Below are 20,658 nucleotides of genomic sequence, written 5' to 3' on the forward strand. Positions count from 1 at the left end.
AGGTTTTAGGTCAATGTGCTCACACTTTTTTCTGGTAAAAGGGGAGCATATTTTATTAAAGACGATTCTTTATCAGGATGAAGCATCAAGTGAGAATGAAATGAAGAAATTAATTAGAGCAGATCCCAGAGTCCATAAGTCCATAAGAGATTTAATGCTGTTTTGTTTTATAGCACAAAAAAGGTTTTAATCAAGAGAAGGAAAGAAAAAAGAGAGGTGAATTCTTATAAGCATTTAACTTATTGTAGATTAGATAGATAAGATGAAATAGATAAAATAGGATAGATCAATAGAAACAGAAGCATGCAGTTAGGAAAATAATTATTGCCGTTTTATCATCACAACACTGAATCATTTATGATTTATTGGTTCCATACACACAGCCAAACAGTTGTAAGCTATCAGTCATTAAAGCTTTGTCCAGTTGTCATAAATCATCTAATATAAGCATTACTGAACTATTATGCAAAGTTCTGGAACAAAATGTGATGTAAGTTTTCACCTTCTACATCAGTCAAACAACTACAGGCCTTTTAAAGAAATGCATTGTGTTTCAGTACATGCAATCGAATAGTTACAGTTACTCTGAAAGCAAAACTGGTATTTGTTACTTATTCTGTAATTTAACATGATAAGATGCAGTGCATCACATAGACCTGCCTGTAACACCCTATGAAGCTATTATAGTATTTATTTATTCATTTATGAGGATTTTAACGTCATGTTTTACACTTTGGTTACATTCATGACAGAAATGGTAGTTATTCATTACACAAGATTCATCAGTTCAAGTTTAACGTCGAACACAGTCATGGACAATGTTGTATCTTCAATTCACCTCACTTGCATGTCTTTGGACTGTGGGAGGACACCGGAGCAGACACAGGGAGAACATCCACACAGAAAGGACTCTGACCGCCCCACCTGGATATCGAACTCGGGACCTTGTCGCTGTGAAGCGACAGAGCTACTTACTGACCCTTGTTTAAATTACATTGTGTTATATTGGGCTTTCTTGCTTGCTGTTTATTTTGACCACTATTTGTAACTGGACAAATCGAGAAAACTGGACAATATTTATATCATATCTGTATTTCAGCAGGGTTCCGTAATGGGTAGCACTGTCACCTCACAGCAAGAAGGTCCTGAGTTTGATACCCAGGTGGAGAGGGCTGTGTCCTTTCTCTTTTTCCAGTGTCTGTGTGGGGTTCCTCCTAGAGCTTCGATTTAGTCCCACTATCCAAAGACAGGCAGTTAGGTTAATTGGAGCTACTAAAATTGCCCTAGGTGTAAATGTGTGTATGAGTTTGACCTGTATGGTGTTTCCTACCTTTTGCCTGGTGAATTGTACCCACCACAACCCTGAGTAGGATAAAGCGGTAGTAAAACAAATATGAATTCATGTATTTGCAGCCACACCATTGTAAAATGTTTATATGTAATTTATCAACTTATATTTAGAGGACATTTAACACCACAGTTTGATAGTGAGTGTACAATGATAGTGAGTGTTCAATGATAGTGCTGTTAAAACTGCACAAATACCCATTCTAACGTTAAGATTAGCTTTCCTCTGGACTATAATACACACCAGCATTATTACCAACAACAACTACAATAAAATTGCCATAATAAAACAAATACATAAAAAATACTAATGATTTTAAGTCTATAGGAACACATTTTAGAGCCTCACTTGATTTTAATTGGTATTCCCATTTCGCCTTACCAGACTAGTTTGCTGCCCTGTTTCTAGGAACCTAATCAAAAGTAGTGTTGTACTATTGTATTAAGACTAAGACTATTATCTGGCTTCGCTACTTATCATATAAGCAATACTATACTGTACAGTTAGCATATGCACTTTTGTTCACCTTTGCATGTCTTTGGTAGCTGCTAAACCAATTTTCATTGTCGTTATACTGCACAATTACAAGTTGTTGTTTTTTCCATTTAATGTAAGAACAGATCTGTCTAGTTTAAGCTCACAACAGTCCTAAAATCTTCAAGCTTATCTGTATTGCACAAAGCTAGCATGAGGTCCTTCCCTGATTAAACATCTTGATGATATACTACAGATGACATAACCATGTTTTCACTGGATTGTCTTTACATGCTACACTTTCCACAGCGTATTCTTAAATCAGTCAAAAAACAGTCTGGCCGAGTGGAAGCCAACACACACATCAGCTGTTGCATATTTTAAACTACCAGCCACACAGCAAAGCCAAACTCAACACACTTTACGAAGAATCCTTTGTGCTCCGCTGTGCAAGCTATTATGCAGAAGCAAAAGTGGCTGGTGTAGGCAGGGAGAGACATGCTGCCGCCCTTCCCTTTGAATGATAATGTCGACAGTTGCGTCCTGTGGGAGCCCTACTGAAGTCAAATTTAATTCACAGCTGTAAGAAGCAAGTCTGTGCTGCTAAGCTGTTTCGAACAGGTTTACCTTGAGGGAATGTTTCATTAAAACTTCATGAAATATTAAGAAAATCACAACCATATGTGCAAACATGTGAATGACAGGTGGGTAATAAGCCTGTATAAAGCAGATGCATGTTATTTTAAATTAAAACTACAGCTTTTACTAACAAAAAGGCAGGACATGGCCACTTACAACAAGACCCCACTGTTAAAAGGAAGGAAAAGGAGGAACATAAACTTGTAGGTGTTTAGACTTTTAAGTGCAAGGTATACATTTAGGTTGATTGTGATGTGGTCTTAATGAACCTTAAAGCACATTTAAATAATCAGTAAAACACAGATACTAAATATATCTTTTTAATTAACATGTGGAGCCCAAACGTAAATGATCCTAAATGGTCTTTATTATTACCACAGAGTTCCAGTGAGAGCATTTCTGTCTATGTGAATTATTTAGCAGACGCTCTTGTCCAAAGCAACTTACATTATACAGTCTAAGCAGTTGTGTTAAGGGCCTTGATCAAGAGCCCAACAGTGGCAGGGTTTGAACCAGCAACCTTCTGCTTACTAGACCAATACCTTAACCGCTAGGCTACAACTGCCACTATAACTATAACTGGTTTGTTTTGTTTTATTAGGATTTTAACGTCAACTTTTACACTTTTGGTTACATTCATGACAGGAACGGTAGTCACTCATTACACAAGATTCATCACTTCTCAAGGTTACATCGGATACGGTCGTGTACAATTTAGTGTCTCCAGTTCACCTCACTTGCATGTCTTTGGACTGTGGGAGGACACCGGAGCGCCCAGAGGAAACCCATGCAGACACGGGGAGAACATGCAAACCACACAGAAAGGACTTGGACCGCCCCACCTGGGGATCGAACCCAGGACCTTCTTGCTGTGAGGCGACAGTGCTACCCACTTAGCCACAGTGCCGCCCACTATAACTGGTAAAATAAACAATAAATAACAAAATTAAATAAAACAACAGAAGGTTCTTTTATTATTGTTATTTTTAAGGAATTTTGACCGGGTAGAATGTTTTCTGTCTAAAATGTCTGTTAAAATAATGTTTAGGTGATAATAATAAGCGAAAACAATTTTGCTGTGCTAAGCTAACTGGCAGAACAACTTTTTTAAATTAACAAGCGCATAAAGAAAACTAATACATACAATATATACAGTACATTAATATATCGCTAATACAAATTAATTACACATTAAAGTTAAAAAAAAAAAACCTTTAGAATAAAAGAGATATTATTAAGGTAAATGTTGTAGGGGGGTTTAATGTGGCTGAAACTGGTTAGCAGGATGGCTAAATGCTATCTGCATAAAAGACCCGAGCTCAAACAAGGCACGAGACACCGAAAAGTACGCAAATAACGACCTACACGACGACTTCAGATTAAATTCAATTAAATTAAATTGTAAATATATAAATTCATGCCCTGCTGTTGTTATTGATCCAGCACTTACTCCGTCACTTTAATACCATTAAGCTTGCTGAGCTTCTGGTTAGTGAAATAGACGGCAAGTTTGGAAACCTGTTCTCGGGGTAAACATTAATTTACATTTACGGCATTTAGCAGACGCTTTTATCCAAAGCGAATTACAGTACTGTGACAGTATACTTTCTAAGCAATTGAGGGTTAAGGGCCTTGCTCAAGGGCCCAACAGTGGCAACCTGGCAGTGGTGAGGCTTGAACCGGCAACCTAGGCTACAGCTGCCCTTAATCTTCTGCTTTCAGAAGGAGTAACATTTCTTTTCGTCTCCTTTATGAATCAAAAGAATCTATCAACTTGTTTAAGGGTGGCAGAACATTGACTTGACAAGTGAGGTTGCATAAGCTACACTGACTAGCTTCAAATGTCTCAGAGGAAGCATGTTACATCACTCACTACATGGGTAAGATTTTGGTGGGCAGGTGACAAATCTAAGGATAGAGGCCAAAATGTAATTAAGTTTGGACATGTTTGTTCTACTAGAGTAATTTATTTTACAGCAGTTGTGTTTAGCAGTGGCACATGAAGTTTTACAAGAACAGCTTAGATTTTGACAGTTAAATGTTACTATCCATGTAGGTTTACAACGTGGTAAGTCACATTACACTGGTGACGTGTCATTGAATAATTTTGTTTGTTTTATTAGGATTTTAACGTCATGTTTTACACTTGTGGTTACATTCATGACAGGAACGGTAGTTACTCATTACACAACATTTATCAGTTCACAAGTTTATATCAAACACAGACATGGACAATTTTGTATCTCGAATTCACCTCACTTGCATGTCTTTGGACTGTGGGAGGAAACCGGAGTTCCCGGAGGAAACCCACGCGGACACAGGAAGAGCATGCAAACTCCACACAGAAAGGAAACCTCCCCACCTGGAGATCGAACCCAGGACCTTCATGTCATTGAATAAAATGTGAGTCAAACAGGATGCCAGTAAGGGTTATACAAACCACAAACAAAACTATTGCATATCCTATCAACAGTTTTCAATCAGGTGGCACTGTGGCTTGGCGAGTAGCACTGTTGCGTAGAGTGGAGTGGTCCGGGTTCTTTCTTTGTGGAATTTGCATGTTCTCCCTATGTCTGTGTGTTTTCCCAATAGTCCAAAGACATGCAAGTTAGATGTAATACAAGTTGAACTGATGAATCATGTGTAACCTGTAACTACTAGCTAACTAGAAGCACTTTGTAGTTCTACAATTACTGACTGTAGTCCATCTTTTTCTCTGCATACATTTTTAGCCTGCTTTCACCCTGTTCTTCAATGGTCAGGACCCCCCACAGGACCAGCACTGCAGTGACACTGACATGGTGGTTGTGTGTTAGTGTGTGTTGTGCTGGTATGAGTGGATCAGACACAGCAGCGCTGCTGGAGTTTATAAACACCTCACTGTCCAGGTAGGAGTGTCTAATGGAGTGGACAGTGATTGGACACGGTATTTAAAAACTCCAGCAGTGCTGCTGTGTCTGATCCACTAATACCAGCACAGCACACACTAACATACCACCACCATGTCAGTGTCACTGCAGTGCTGAGAATGATCCACCCCCCCAATAATACCTGCTCTGTGGTGGTCCTGACCATTGAAGAACAGTGTAAAAGCAGGCTAAAATGTATGTAGAGAAACAGATGGACTACAGTCAGTAATTGTACAAAGTGCTTCTATATGGTAAGTGGAGCTGATAAAATGGACAGTGTGTGTAGAAACAAGGAGGTGGTTTTAATGTTATGGCTGATCGATGTACATAAAATAAGGAAACAATTAACCTACCTCAAAGATGTGTAGAAGTAACAGCTGGAGTGTTTAATCTTGATGTTCAGCAGGATTATAGCAACACAAGTTACTTATTACTGCTAGATGAGTTCATATCCTTATTACTGGTTTCCTTTGAGTGTGGTTATAGCTGCAACTGATCAGGTTGACACACCACTAACACTGAAATACACACTCACCAGCTACTTAATTAGAAACACCTGTATGTGATTATCCAGTCATATGGTATAGCAGCACAATGCATTAAGTCAGGCGCAGGTCAAGAGCTCCAGATAATGTCTAAACAAAACAGTATCATTGGAAAGGACTGTGAGAGTGGTTGGTTGGTGTGTCAAATGATCTATAGATTTTCTGCACAACAATAGCTATACAGGAGACCCTTGAGTTACGAACGGTTTACCATATGAACATTTTGGGTTACGAACGATTTTTTTCAACTTAACATATAAAAAAATTTTGGATTACCACCATTGTTCATTATTGTTTATTACAGTATTATCTATTCTATAATTTAAGATTAAGGGAAAATATACTTGTATTTATAACAAAAAAAGACCATTTAAGACATTAGAAAGGTTAGATGGTTAAATAGATAGATGGAAAAATAGGTTTAACTAACGAACATTTTGACTTAAGAACAGCCCTTCTGAACAAATTAAATTCGTAAGTCAAGGGTCTACTGTATTTTAAAGCTGGTACAAAAAAAATCCAGAAAGTGGAATTTATTTAAATTCAGTTCAGTGAACATGAGTGTACTTCACTGGCCTCAGTCACCAGATCTGAATCCAGATGTCAACTCTGCAGCAAATATCTGATGCTGTCATTTTAACAAATACCAACACTGAATATAACGTTTTTTAACATCTTGTGAAATCCACACCACAAATATTTAAAGCTGTGTCTAATTCAGTATTATTATGGCGTCTCTAATTAAGTTGCCAGATAATATAAAATGTCAGGGTTTCTCAGCTCCAGCCCTGGAAGCCGACTGCCCTGCACAGTCTCAAGCTTTTCCTTTTGACCACACTTATCGAGTACTTCTTAATACGTTCTAATTAAAGCTACATCAGGCGTGTTGGAAGCAAGAAGAGCTAAAAACTCTGCAGGGCAGAAGGTCTCCAGGACTGGAGTTATGAAACCCTGTAATATTAAATGTGTTATATATTATTGCATGCTTTAATAGGAACAGGCAGGCATGGGACTTAGAAACCATTTCTGTACCTCTACAAAAACGTCCTAATCCTTCTTTTAGCAGTCAGGCAGGGGGATTTTAAGCATCTCTATTTTTTACATTAACTGTCCTACAGGCTTCTGTAGATATTAGCTGTTTATTGGTTAAACAATTCCATGTCATAATTTTTTCAGATGTACACCCTGTCATTATTTTAACATTTGTACCTCTACTGCCTTATTTGGGTGTTTGGGGGTTTTTCGAAGGTAGGTGTTGCTTTTATGCAGATATTTATATTTATATAAATTCATTAATATTTTTAGAATTTCCCTTCAAATGTGGATAAAAAACACCATGGTATGGTATGGTATACCACTGGAGGCACCACTGAGACCAGACAATCAAAAACAGCTACACCTATAAGCCATACTTTCCGAGTTAAACTGGGCAATTGAGCAAACCCTATGAAACTGAATAGGGCCTAAAGCCACTCTCTTCAGTTCTCATAACCACAACCCCATGAACCCCATATGTTATTTGGCACCATGTTTCATAAGACAATTGCATTTATAACCAAGGGCTCTAATAAAAAAGGTTTACCCATAGATAATGCTATTTCTTTTTATTCTAATAGTGATTCTAATTTGATTTATGTTCAAGTTGTTTTAAGAACATTTATTACAAATGAATTTCATTAAAAGGAAAAGGACAAATAGGATTTTTTTGAGAGTAAAGAAATACACCGATCAGCCATAACATTTAAACCACCTCCTTGTTTCTACACTCACTGTCCATTTTATCAGCTCCACTTACCATATAGAAGCACTTTGTAGTTCTACAATTACTGACTGTAGTCCATCTGTTTCTCTACATACCTTTTTTAGCCTGCTTTCACCCTGTTCTTCAGTGGTCAGGACCCCCACAGGACCACCACAGAGCAGGTACTATTCAGGTGGTGGATCATTCTCAGCACTGCAGTGACACTGACATGGTGGTGGTGTGTTAGTGTGAGTTGTGCTGGTATGAGTGGATCAGACACAGCAGCGCTGCTGGAGTTTTTAAATGCCGTGTCCACTCACTGTCCACTCTATTAGACACTCCTAACTAGTTGGTCCACCTTGTAGATGTAAAGTCAGAGACGATCGCTCATCTATTGCTGCTGTTTGAGTTGGTCATCTTCTAGAACTTCATCAGTGGTCACAGGACGCTGCCAATGGGGTGCTGTTGGCTGGATATTTTTGGTTGGTGGACTATTCTCAGTCCACCAGTGACAGTGGGGTTTTCAAAAACTCCATCAGCGCTGCTGTGTCTGATCCACTCATACCAGCACAAAACACACTAACACACCACCACCATGTCAGTGTCACTGCAGTGCTGAGAATGATCCACCACCCAAATAATACCTACTCTGTGGTGGTCCTGCCATTGAAGAACAGCATGAAAGGAGGCTAACAAAGCATGCAGAGAAACAGATGGACTACAGTCAGTAATTGTAGAACTACAAAGTGCTTCTATATGATAAGTGGAGCTGATGAAATGGAAAGTGAGTGTAGAAACAAGGAGGTGGTTTTAATGTTATGGCTGATCGGTGTAAGTCTGGGAATCCCATTGATGCAAGTTATATCTCTATTGCGTCTTTTTTGTTTCTTTTAAAAAAAATATCTTGGCCCAAAAGATTTTGGTCAAAGCTGCTAAAATCCCTGCTGGTTTGTTTTGGAGGGAACCCTTAAGGAGACCCATGCAAACTGAGAACATAGTAGCCTGGCAGATCCAAGCTTTGACAGTCTCAGCTGAAACTTATAGGAGACACATGAGAACATTGTGGTATTTTTTTGGTCAAGGAAAAATAAGTGGGAAACAGTAGACTTAAATAAAAGTCTAGTTTTAATGTTGTCTTATTGGTTCTTTAAGAAACTACAGAAATATTAGGAGATTTGTGCCATTTGGCTGAAAGTATATGGCAGGTGTTTTGAATCCATTATATTAAATAAATTATATGTTTTCAGCTTTGTGACAACAAGACTAATAGCAGGTAGATTCACTTTAATTAGCTTGTTGGTAACATTATAGAGTTAAAGTTTATTTAGGCTGCTTTTTAATCCTGGTATATACACATACGAGGCATAACATTATGACCACTGACAGGTGAAGTGAATAACACTGATTATCTCTTCATCATCTGTTAGTGGGTGGGATATATTAGGCAGCAAGTGAACATTTTAACCCACAAAGTTGATGTTAGAAGCAGGAAAAATGGGCAAGCGTAAGAATTTGAGCGAGTTTGACAAGGGCCACATTGTGATGGCTAGACGACTGGGTCAGAGCATCTCCAAAACGGCAGCTCTTGTGGGGTGTTCCTGATCTGCAGTGGTCAGCATCTATCAAAAGTGGTTCAAGCAAGGAATAGTGGTTAACCGGCGACAGGGTCATGGGCCTGTCGACCAAGTCTCATTGATGCACATGGGGAGCAAAGGCTGGCCCCTGTTGTCAGATCCAACAGACGAGCTACTGTAGCTCAAATTGCTAAATAAGTTAATGCTGGTTCTGATAGAAAGGTGTCAGACTCCATGCCAGGGTCAGGGCTGTTTTGGCAGCAAAAGAGGGACCAACACAGTGTTATGCCTGATCGGTGTATGTGCACAGTAGTAATAACTGAAAAAATGAATAAACTGTACCATCCCCATACCAAACAGAGACTTTATAAGCAGCACAATAATGTAAGGCCACATTTGGATATGAGATATGAGATTATTGGGACCTCTAATACTTCTAATAATGAGTTTGTTGGTAACACTGCCACCATGTAGTTAATATTTACCTTTTCAAAAACCTGTATTAACAGTTAATGAGTTTGATCACTGTTACTGTGCATATAGCGTCTGGTTATTTTGCACCAGTAAAAGCAGGTAGACTAACTTTAATTTGCTTGTTGGTAACATTATGGAGTTAATGTTTATTTAGGCTTCTTTTTAATCCCAGTACATGTGCGTGTGTGTGTGTGTAGACGTCACACATCTAGACGTATGCACCGATTAATTCTATGTTCTATGTAGCTTATGCAAACAACAGCATCATGAAAATAAAGTAAAAAGTGTTTAACTGGACTACATAGTTTTGAGCAATTTACACATTTCCTGGACATCTGCTTAGTCAGTCAGAGCTGTCAACAAGTTACAGAAAATGAGGGAGAGAAAAAAACCCAAAAACGTTTAATTTAGCTACTGCACTTGCTGGGAAAAATGTGTAATTTAAATTCCAAGATCTGTTCAGAAAATAACTGCAATTCATTTAAAGGATATATTTTTATAAGCCACATGATGTGTTGTAAGCACATCATGCTGTCACATTCTTGTGGGAACAGCTTGTGGGAACAGCACAAAATAAGATTCTTTATTATTAGCTGACATGCTGTAAACATGCTTATCAAGTTTAGATCAACACATGATACGTACAGACTGTTCTACTAGATTAAAATATGCCGTGTTGCCCCAGGAATATCCAAATAATTACATTTACATTTTTGGCATTTAGCAGACGCCTCTATCCAGAGCAACTTACAGAAGTGCTTCCATTGTAAACATTTCATTACTCTAGTTTAAGTAGACAACAGTCCAAGAATTCAAATCTGCTTAAATCTAAAACCAAAGTTTTTTTTTTTTTTTTTTTTTTGCAAGAAATGATTAAGAGCGTAAGTAAGTAAGTACAAGTCAGCTTAAGTGCTTAGTAAAGAGGTGAAGGTTTTTAATTGTTTTTTTAAAGACAGCAAGAGACTCAGATGTTCGGACTAACAGGGAAAGCTCATTCCACCACTTGGGTGCCAGAACTGAGAAGAGCCTTGATGCTTGTCTTCCTCGAGTCCTGGGTGGAGGATCAAGTCGAGCGAGACTAGTGGCTCGGAGGTTGCGTGGTACAGAGCGGGGTTTGATTAGATCACGAAGGTAACTTGGGGCTGGTCCATTTTTGGCTTTGTAGGCGAGCATTAGTGTTTTAAACGGAATGTGGGCAGCTACAGGAAGCTAGTGAAGAGAGCATTTTGAAGTGACTGGACCAGAATCTGAGTGTCTTCCATGGAGAGAAATGGCCAAATCTTCCTGGTGGTGTAGAGCAGGAACCGGCACGATCTCGTCACGTTGGCTACATGAGAAGAGAAGGTCAGCTGGTTATCCAGGACAACACCAAGGCTTCTCACATTGTCAGATGGTCTGATCTGGGAGTCATCAGGAGAGATGACTATGTCCTGGGTTGGAGATTGATCTCCAGGAATAAGTAACAGCTCGGTCTTGCTGGGATTGAGTTTTAGATGATGAGCTGACATCCATTGTGAGAAATGATAAGCTGACATCTATTGTGAAAGATAATAAGTAAAAAGTCTTAAAAATGTATCTCCACAGAGACGAGCACTATATTTTATTTTATGTAAATATTCATGTGGTTTTTGTATTTTTCTTTTCTTTTTTCCCCCAAAAATGATAAGCTTCAAACCCCACAGCTTGTTACTATCTGTAATAATTTTTTTATATTAATTCATTTTTTCTTCAGGTTACTATCAACTGAAACTTTAAAATCGCCTTAAATTTCAGTGATTAAGTAAATGCATGAGTCTGTGTTGCCCTACAATGACTTGGTTTCTGCCTTGTGCCTGGTATTTCCTGATGGCGACAGATATCCATTGCAACCCTATAATCAAGATCAAGCAGCTACTGAGATTAAGTGAATAAAGTAAATGAATAAATGTACATTTCTATATAAAGTCTGGTTTTTAAATGTCAGATTAACCTCTGTAAAATCTTCTGTCACTAGTTAGTGAAACTTCTACAACGATGTTCCTCATTCTTATCTTCCTAGCCAGGATTTGGAAGTTTCAGAAGCTCTAGAGTTCTGAGGAAGACAGACAAATTGACCTTGCAATTTAAAGATGATGAGATTGTGGTGGTTAATTCCTATCCTCCAGCCACAGACAAATTGTTTGCAGAAGCTGAAGTAAAGCAATGACTTTATGGGTTGGGAATTATGTACGCACAGTTCAAGTTTAGTTTGGTAGAACTGCAGCTGAACCGTAACACACACTTTTTTATTTTGTGATACTTGCATTTTTTTGGCCTGAACATGCAATGCTGTGCATTTTCCAAGAGAATATAGTCAGTCTGTCTCAGTCTCTAAACTCTCAGCCATAACATTAAAACCACCTCCTTGTTTCTACAATCACTGTCCATTTTATCAGCCCCACTTACCATATAGAAGTACTTTGTAGTTCTACAATTACTGAATGTAGTCCATCTGTTTCTCTGCATGCTTTGTTATCCCCCTTTCATGCTGTTCTTCAATGGTCAGGACCCTCACAGGACAACTACAGAGTAGGTATTATTTAGGTGGTGGATCATTCTCAGCACTGCAGTGACACTGACATGGTGGTGGTGTGATAGTATGTGTTGTGCTGGTATGAGTGGATAAGACACAGTCGTGCTGATGGAATTTTTAAACACCTCACTATTACTGCTGGACTGAGAACAGTCCACCAACCAAAAATACATCCAGCCAACAGCACCCTGTGGGCAGCGTCCTGTGACCACTGATGAAGGTCTAGAAGATGACCAACTCAAACAGCAGCAATAGACCAACTAGGTAGGAGTGTCTAATAGAGCGGACAGTGAGTAGACACAGTATTTAAAAACTCCAGCAGCACCGCTGTGTCTTATCCACTCATACCAGCACAACACACACTAACACACCACCACCATGTCAGTGTCACTGCAGTGCTGAGAATGATCCACCACCTAAATAATACCTGCTCTGTGGTGGTCCTGTGGGGGGCCTGACTATTGAAGAACAGGGTGATAGCAGGTTAAAAAAAAGTATGTAGAGAAATAGATGGACTACAGTCAGTAATTGTAGAACTACAAAGTGCTTCTATATGGTAAGTGGAGCTGATAAAATGGACAGTGAGTGCGGAAACAAGGAGGTGGTTTTATTGTTATGGCCTATCGGTGTATACAATATGTGGTGTAAAAATTAATACCACTTCCATTAAAAGCCTAAAGTGAGAGGATTCTGATTCCATGAACTCTGTGAACTTATACCAACTGAAATGTAATTCTGGAGCATTAGAAATCCGGTTCATTATTATTCATACCCGATGAAGATGTCATTTCTAATCATAACGTGCACAACCCATGAGCCATTCATTGTGCTGCGATAAGCTAGGAAAGCTACAGCATGCTAATTTAGGATTGTAACGGCAGATTTGCTGGTTTTTGGCAGTGCTCGGGTGTGCTGAGGGAAGGATCAGACTTCGGGCAGAGACGGCAACAGCTCCGTTTGATCTCATACAAGCGCTTGTAAAAAATACATCCTCCTCCATCATAATGTTTTAGGAAAAAAGGACATCCATATAGTCTAAATAACTGCTCTTAGTGAAGAATTATACACCACAAGACATTAAAAATGACATTTTAATATGATGACCTTTGTTGAGTAACTGAGAAAATGTAGGTGGAGAAGATTAGACTACACTAGCTGCATAATTCTTCTTTATAGCCTCACTTTGTAAAGAACCTATCCGCTCAGGGTCTCAGAAAGAAATCTTCATTAAGTAGCAATATAGAAGCCGCACCTCCCAAAGCCCACCCTGACTGCCTTCAGGAAAAAAAGAAAGATAAACAAACTTTATGATGGAGAAAAATATTTTCCCCTCCCAACAAAAAGATCCCAAATTCTCTATTCCTTCAGCTGTATTCAGAGGCCCAAGCAGAGCAGTGTTATGGTCTGATCAACTCCATACCTTTAGCATGACATGATCCCTGAGCAAACCCTCAGGCCTGCATCATAAGCCTTCATTAGCAGATGTAATCCATATGGAAATAGAAGTCATGCACAAAACTGCCTGGATAAAGAACTAAACTGCTCGTAATGCTATAGGCATTAGCTGTATTAGTCATTGATTTTTCATTATTAAAACAGTGACTTGCATTCAGTGTGTCATGTTTCATGTTACAGATTAGTGACAGGAAGTTTAATTCAGGTCAGGAAACTGATATTTTTAGAGAGCTGTCCGTCCTGATGAATCAAAATCTGTTTCAATTCATTCTGAGGGAAGGTGGGACCATATTACATGGTGCATGCTGAACTTAGTCTCTATTTATGTAACAGACTCAGAAGCCAACATTTCCGTTATTTATAAATAACTTCAACTTATGAAACAGTTGAGAAATTAGTATAAAAAAAGTATAAAATGATTCGTAATTCGCCGCTCAGGTGGTGCAGTGGTAAAAACACACACTGGAACAACGGAGCTGGAATCTCAAATACATCGTATCGAGTCTCAGCTCTGCCTGCTGGCTGGGCTGAGCAGCCACATAAACAACAATCGGCCTGTTGTTCGAATGGGGTGGAATATTAAAGCCGTATTGGGACTCTCTCATAACTAATTCAATTACGACCTCTGCTGGCTGACTGATGGCGCCTGCACAGAGACGGGAAAAGAGTGTTGTCAGGGTGTGTCTCTCCGTACACAGTGCTGATCCGCATTGCACTTGTCAAAGTGTAGGTGACAAAATGCATACGGCTGCTGCCCATGTGTCGGAGGGTTAGCATTGGTGGAGAGGAAGCATGACGCATTCGGGCAATTGGATGCACTAAATGGGAGACAAAAGGGGAGAAAATGCATAAAAACAAAAATAAAGAAGAATAAATTCTGGATCGCGTACCTTTAAAAATACTCCAACAAACATTCTCTCATCTGCACTTTGCAGGGGCAATTTGGGTAGGGCAAAGAAAGCGCCATTAGGAAATGCATGTAGACATGGAAACATGCAAAACTGCCCACAGACAGTAATCAAGAACAGAATGACAAAATGTATTTGTCATATATATATATATATATATATATATATATATATATATATATATATATATATACATATATATATATATATATATATATACAGTATATATATATATATATATATATATATACAGTGTATCACAAAAGTGAGTACACCCCTCACATTGCTGCAAATATTTTATTATATCTTTTCATGGGACAACACTACAGACATGAAACTTGGATATAACTTAGAGTAGTCAGTGTACAACTTGTATAGCAGTGTAGATTTACTGTCTTCTGAAAATAACTCAACACACAGCCATTAATGTCTAAATAGCTGGCAACATAAGTGAGTACACCCCACAGTGAACATGTCCAAATTGTGCCCAAATGTGTCGTTGTCCCTCCCTGGTGTCATGTGTCAAGGTCCCAGGTGTAAATGGGGAGCAGGGCTGTTAAATTTGGTGTTTTGGGTACAATTCTCTCATACTGGCCACTGGATATTCAACATGGCACCTCATGGCAAAGAACTCTCTGAGGATGTGAGAAATAGAATTGTTGCTCTCCACAAAGATGGCCTGGGCTATAAGAAGATTGCTAACACCCTGAAACTGAGCTACAGCATGGTGGCCAAGGTCATACAGCGGTTTTCCAGGACAGGTTCCACTCGGAACAGGCTTCGCCAGGGTCGACCAAAGAAGTTGAGTCCACGTGTTCGGCATCATATCCAGAGGTTGGCTTTAAAAAATAGACACATGAGTGCTGCCAGCATTGCTGCAGAGGTTGAAGACGTGGGAGGTCAGCCTGTCAGTGCTCAGACCATACGCCGCACACTGCATCAACTCGGTCTGCATGGTCGTCATCCCAGAAGGAAGCTGACGCACAAGAAAGCCAGCAAACAGTTTGCTGAAAACAAGCAGTCCAAGAACATGGATTACTGGAATGCCCTGTGGTCTGACGAGACCAAGATAAACTTGTTTGGCTCAGATGGTGTCCAGCATGTGTGGCGGCGCCCTGGTGAGAAGTACCAAGACAACTGTATCTTGTCTACAGTCAAGCATGGTGGTGGTAGCTTTATGGTCTTGGGCTGCATGAGTGTTGCTGGCACTGGGGAGCTGCAGTTCATTGAGGGAAACATGAATTCCAACATGTACTGTGACAGAGCATGATCCCCTCCCTTCGAAAACTGGGCCTCATGGCAGTTTTCCAACAGGATAACGACCCCAAACACAACCTCCAAGATGACAACTGCCTTGCTGAGGAAGCTGAAGGTAAAGGTGATGGACTAAACCCAATTGAGCACCTGTGGCGCATCCTCAAGTGGAAGGTGGAGCAGTTCAAGGTGTCTAACATCCACCAGCTCCGTGATGTCATCATGGAGGAGTGGAAGAGGATTCCAGTAGCAACCTGTGCAGCTCTGGTGAATTCCATGCCCAGGAGGGTTAAGGCAGTGCTGGATAATAATGGTGGTCACACAAAATATTGACACTTTGGGCACAATTTGGACATGTTCACTGTGGGGTGTACTCACTTATGTTGCCAGCTATTTAGACATTAATGGCTGTGTGTTGAGTTATTTTCAGAAGACAGTAAATCTACACTGCTATACAAGTTGTACACTGACTACTCTAAGTTATATCCAAGTTTTATTTCTATAGTGTTGTCCCATGAAAAGATATAATAAAATATTTGCAGAAATGTGAGGGGTGTACTCACTTTTGTGATACACTGTATATGTATGTATGTATATATATACACAGGTGTACAGTACAACAAAATTCTTTCTTCGCATATCCAAGGCCCAACAGTGGCTGCATGTCAGAGCTGGAATTCAAACTTTTAATCTTTTAGTTGATAGCCCAAAGCCCTACTCACTAGACTACCACTGTCCCTGTACCACTATCAAAGACGGGTCCTTACGGCCAACATTGCTCTGAGGCACCCATACCACCAGCTGCACCAGTGTTCCACCCATCTTACAGCTAAGTATGAAATATATGACATTTCTGCCTGCTTGGGACTGTTTTAGAACAGTGGCAGCCTAGTGGGTAGAGCTTTGGACTATTAATCGGAAGACTGTGGATTCAAACCGTGGTTATGCCATGCAGCCACTGTTGGGCCTTTAAAGAAGGCCCTAAAACCCCTCAGTTCCAGGGGCACCATTGTAACAGTGGCAGCCTAGTGGGTAGAGCTTAGGGCTAGAAGGTTGTGGATTCGAACCTCGGTGCAATCTGTGAGCAATGCCCTCAACCCTCTCTGTTCCAGGGGCACCAAGCAACAGCTGACCCTGCACTCTGACTCCAGTGTCCAAGCAAGCTGGTAAATGTGGAACATTTTATTGGACTATACACAAGTGTATGTACATATGTCAAATAAAGGCATTCTATTCTATTCTATAATCTTTACTATAAGTCTTTTTCGCCTTCTGCTCTGATATTACAAGAAGCTCCTATAATGAGAATGTGATCTAACAACCTGACCTCATAGAGAAGGAACAACTTGTGAAAAAAACCTTTATAATTTCTACTTACCCTGAGTGAGGTAAAGCAAATAAGCATCGACAGTATTTGCGGTCTATACACTGCAGCACTGGGAATAACGCAATGCAACTGAACAAACACAGAGCCTGTTGTTCTAACGGAAGGCTATAGGACTGACAAAGCTTGTCTGTAATTGAGGAAATTGGAAACTAAAATGGGTCTGACATGCCGTTACTGGTGTCAATATGACTGAGGCTCACGCTAGTCTAATTGGAGTGTTTACAGAAGGGGCAAAATGACTATTGACATTTCTAATGTGATAGAGATGGATGAGTGGGGCACTTGAGCTCTAAACCTCAGAAGTAAAATGCATTGTCCTTAATAGAACAAATGGGCTAGAAAATTACACGCGGCACGTCTTTTTGAGCTGAATAAAAAGCATGGGGGATCCAACAATGCCCTTAATTAAACCCGGGTTTAAGGAAATATAAACGTAGGAAGACGGAAAACTGGAACATACTGAAGTTATGGTATTTGCTTAGCTTTACAATTAATTATGACTAAATTCTCATTAAAATGTTTTAGGTAATTGAAAGGGAAGCACTTTTACAGTACACTGGCAGTGCCCGGAGTCCTGCTTCTAATTTAATAAACATGTGTCTACTCCTGCTGTGATATATTATTAAGAATTGTCTGCTGTGGGCACCCAGGTGGTGCAGCGGGATATTCCATTAGCACACTAGCGCAGGAATTCTGAACTCTTCGGTTCGAAACTCGGCATTGCCACCGGTCAGCTGGGCACCATATAACGGGCATAATTGGCAGTGCCTGCAGCAGACACGGTTCTGCTAGGGTGGGATGACCGGACCATGTGGGTGGGGTCTTCATATGCTGTGTACGGACCCTAATTAGCAGATAGAGAGGCACCTGTGCAGAGTGCATAGGTGAAAAAGGGTTCCGGAGGAGGCGTGAGCAGCAAAATACCCACCTCGACTGCAATCAGGGATCCCCCAGCAGCTAAATTGGGAGAATTGGGAGAAAATGCATAAATAAAATAGAAAAAAAAAATGTTTAGTCAAATAAGAAATAAAAGACTGTTGGACCCCTGAGCAAGGCCCTAACCCTCAATTGCTTGATTTCATTTAATTCACATTTGTTAAGTTGCTTTGGATAAAAGAAGGTAAGAGATATATGGGTGGGCCTCCATCCGCAGTGCTTTAAACCACAAATCTAAATACAGGAAAGAAACAGAAACAAATATAAATTAGATCTGTTAACACAGGCTCTCGTACCACATGTGTGATTCTAAACACTGGAACCACAGGAGTCACACCACACATGGACTGAAATATAAACAAAGCACAGGTTTACTGGAAAAATAACACAAACTGGGAAGGATTAATACAATATTAAAGGGAACAATCAGATTCATATACAAGGATAATCCCAATTAATCAGTCAAGTTTAGGTACAGTGTAGTTGTAATTTTCTGAACTCAGTGATGTGCCAAAAACATCTCAAAACATCTTTGAGACATCTGAAAGAATTCTGGTGTATCTCTTACCAAAATCTCACAACTTTGCATTATAATAAATGATGCACATATGACATCCATGTGGTCATTCTACTTCAAAGGACCAGTCAACCAGTCTTCCTTTGCTCTGATGTTCAGTTACAGTGCATGCGTGTCCATTATAGGTGCTTCCAATGGTGAACAAGAGATAACCTCTGACAACTTAACACCATAAAGAGAGAGTTTGATGCACTGTGTCAACATTCACCTCATCACCAGTGGTCACACAACAGGTCACATAGTCATTTTATGTGGCCTGCAAGAGCTTAAAAGACATATAATTGTCTTCAAATACACTGTAAAATCTGAGGTGGTTTTTCAACAAGTGATGTTGACATATTAACAAATAATCCCAAAATGTACAAGTTTGTGCTTCAAGAAGAAAAACCGGTACGTCTCTTGTGTTATGAGGCCGTGTCTGTGGTAAAGGAGTACAATATAAATGTAGATATACATTATAGATATACAGTATAAATTTGGCATTTTGACACCAAACACAGATTTTAGCCTCCAAGAAAAACAACAAATTGTCCAAGAATTAAAAGGCAGACTGCAATCCCAGCTTTGAGGGCCACCATAATGCAGATGTGGCCCTCGGTGAAAATGAGGTTTTTTTTTTAGGTGTGTATGTTTAAATTCTGTTTACTGACCAGTTGTGAAAATTGCCAGCAAGCAGGTTTATTTTTAATATTTTTTTAAATTCAGCTTGGACGTGGACCTGATTTTAATCACTTTCACTCAACAGTGCGTCTATAACAAAAAATACATTTAATTTTTTTGAGTGCTGCTTTCTAGCTGCTGCTCATTTATCACCTCCACTTTGCCCAACTTTACCTCTCAGTTAGTCTACTATTCTTCTTACCCTTACATTTACCACACTGACCATGTAATATTTTAAATGGCAATATGCCTCTGTCCCAACTCAAATCCATCAAATCCTAATTGTGTTTATAAGTCTAAATAAATTCTCTTGAACCTTTCTTTAACAGACACAACACCACTGACCAATTAAATTGTATAGTATTATGTAAATATTAACAAATTGAATTGAATTTGATGCATTTAACACACTCTGTACAACATGACATTAAAATCCTAATAAATAAATCATTTAACACTCAAAAATTTTGACAGGGACAAAATAGTAATTAAAAATTTATAGAATATAGAGGTTAGTGTTCTGAAATATTCCACAATAAGCAGGTGAATTCATAACATTATAACATGTGAGGGAATCATAATCCACCAAAGGCTCAGTCTTTTACCCCCTACCATACATCATATTGTGAAAAGATTCAAGGAATCTGGAGGAATCTCATATTATGTAGTACAAGGATAAAAGAAAAAAAAATTGTGCCAAAGGCTGTCATCAGCAAACTGTGCCAGCATCTGTCATGGTACATCACCAAAGCCAATGGCATCTCAAGACTTTAGTGGGAGTGCTGTATACTCCAGCACAACAATGTTGCATCTCGTTCTGTGTTATATACCTTTTCAAAAAGGAAAATTGAAATTTGGACAGATTTTAATCCACCCTACATTTTTTCTACCTTTCCATCAGTGTAATTGTATTTCAGATATATAAATATAAATTTTTAAAGGCAGGAGAGGATTAGTATATTACCTTGGACTGAATCAGTATCATTAAGCATGCATCACCGGCATCGCTCAGATATATTTGGTCTGTAATAAATTGAAGTTTGCTTTTCTGGTGCCATTTTTGACGGAAACCAGATGAGCTGTCAGTCTCAGACAGATAGAGACTGGCCTTGTGGCCAGAGTTCAGAGGGCCTGTCTGATCTGTCTCCTATACACCAGGCAGAAAACACAAGGGCTGCTGGGTCATCAGTCGCACGCTCTATTAAACAGTGACCTCTGCATTAACA

This window comes from Trichomycterus rosablanca, chromosome 12 (genome assembly GCF_030014385.1).
Source record: "Trichomycterus rosablanca isolate fTriRos1 chromosome 12, fTriRos1.hap1, whole genome shotgun sequence".
Taxonomy (NCBI): Eukaryota; Metazoa; Chordata; class Actinopteri; order Siluriformes; family Trichomycteridae; genus Trichomycterus; species Trichomycterus rosablanca.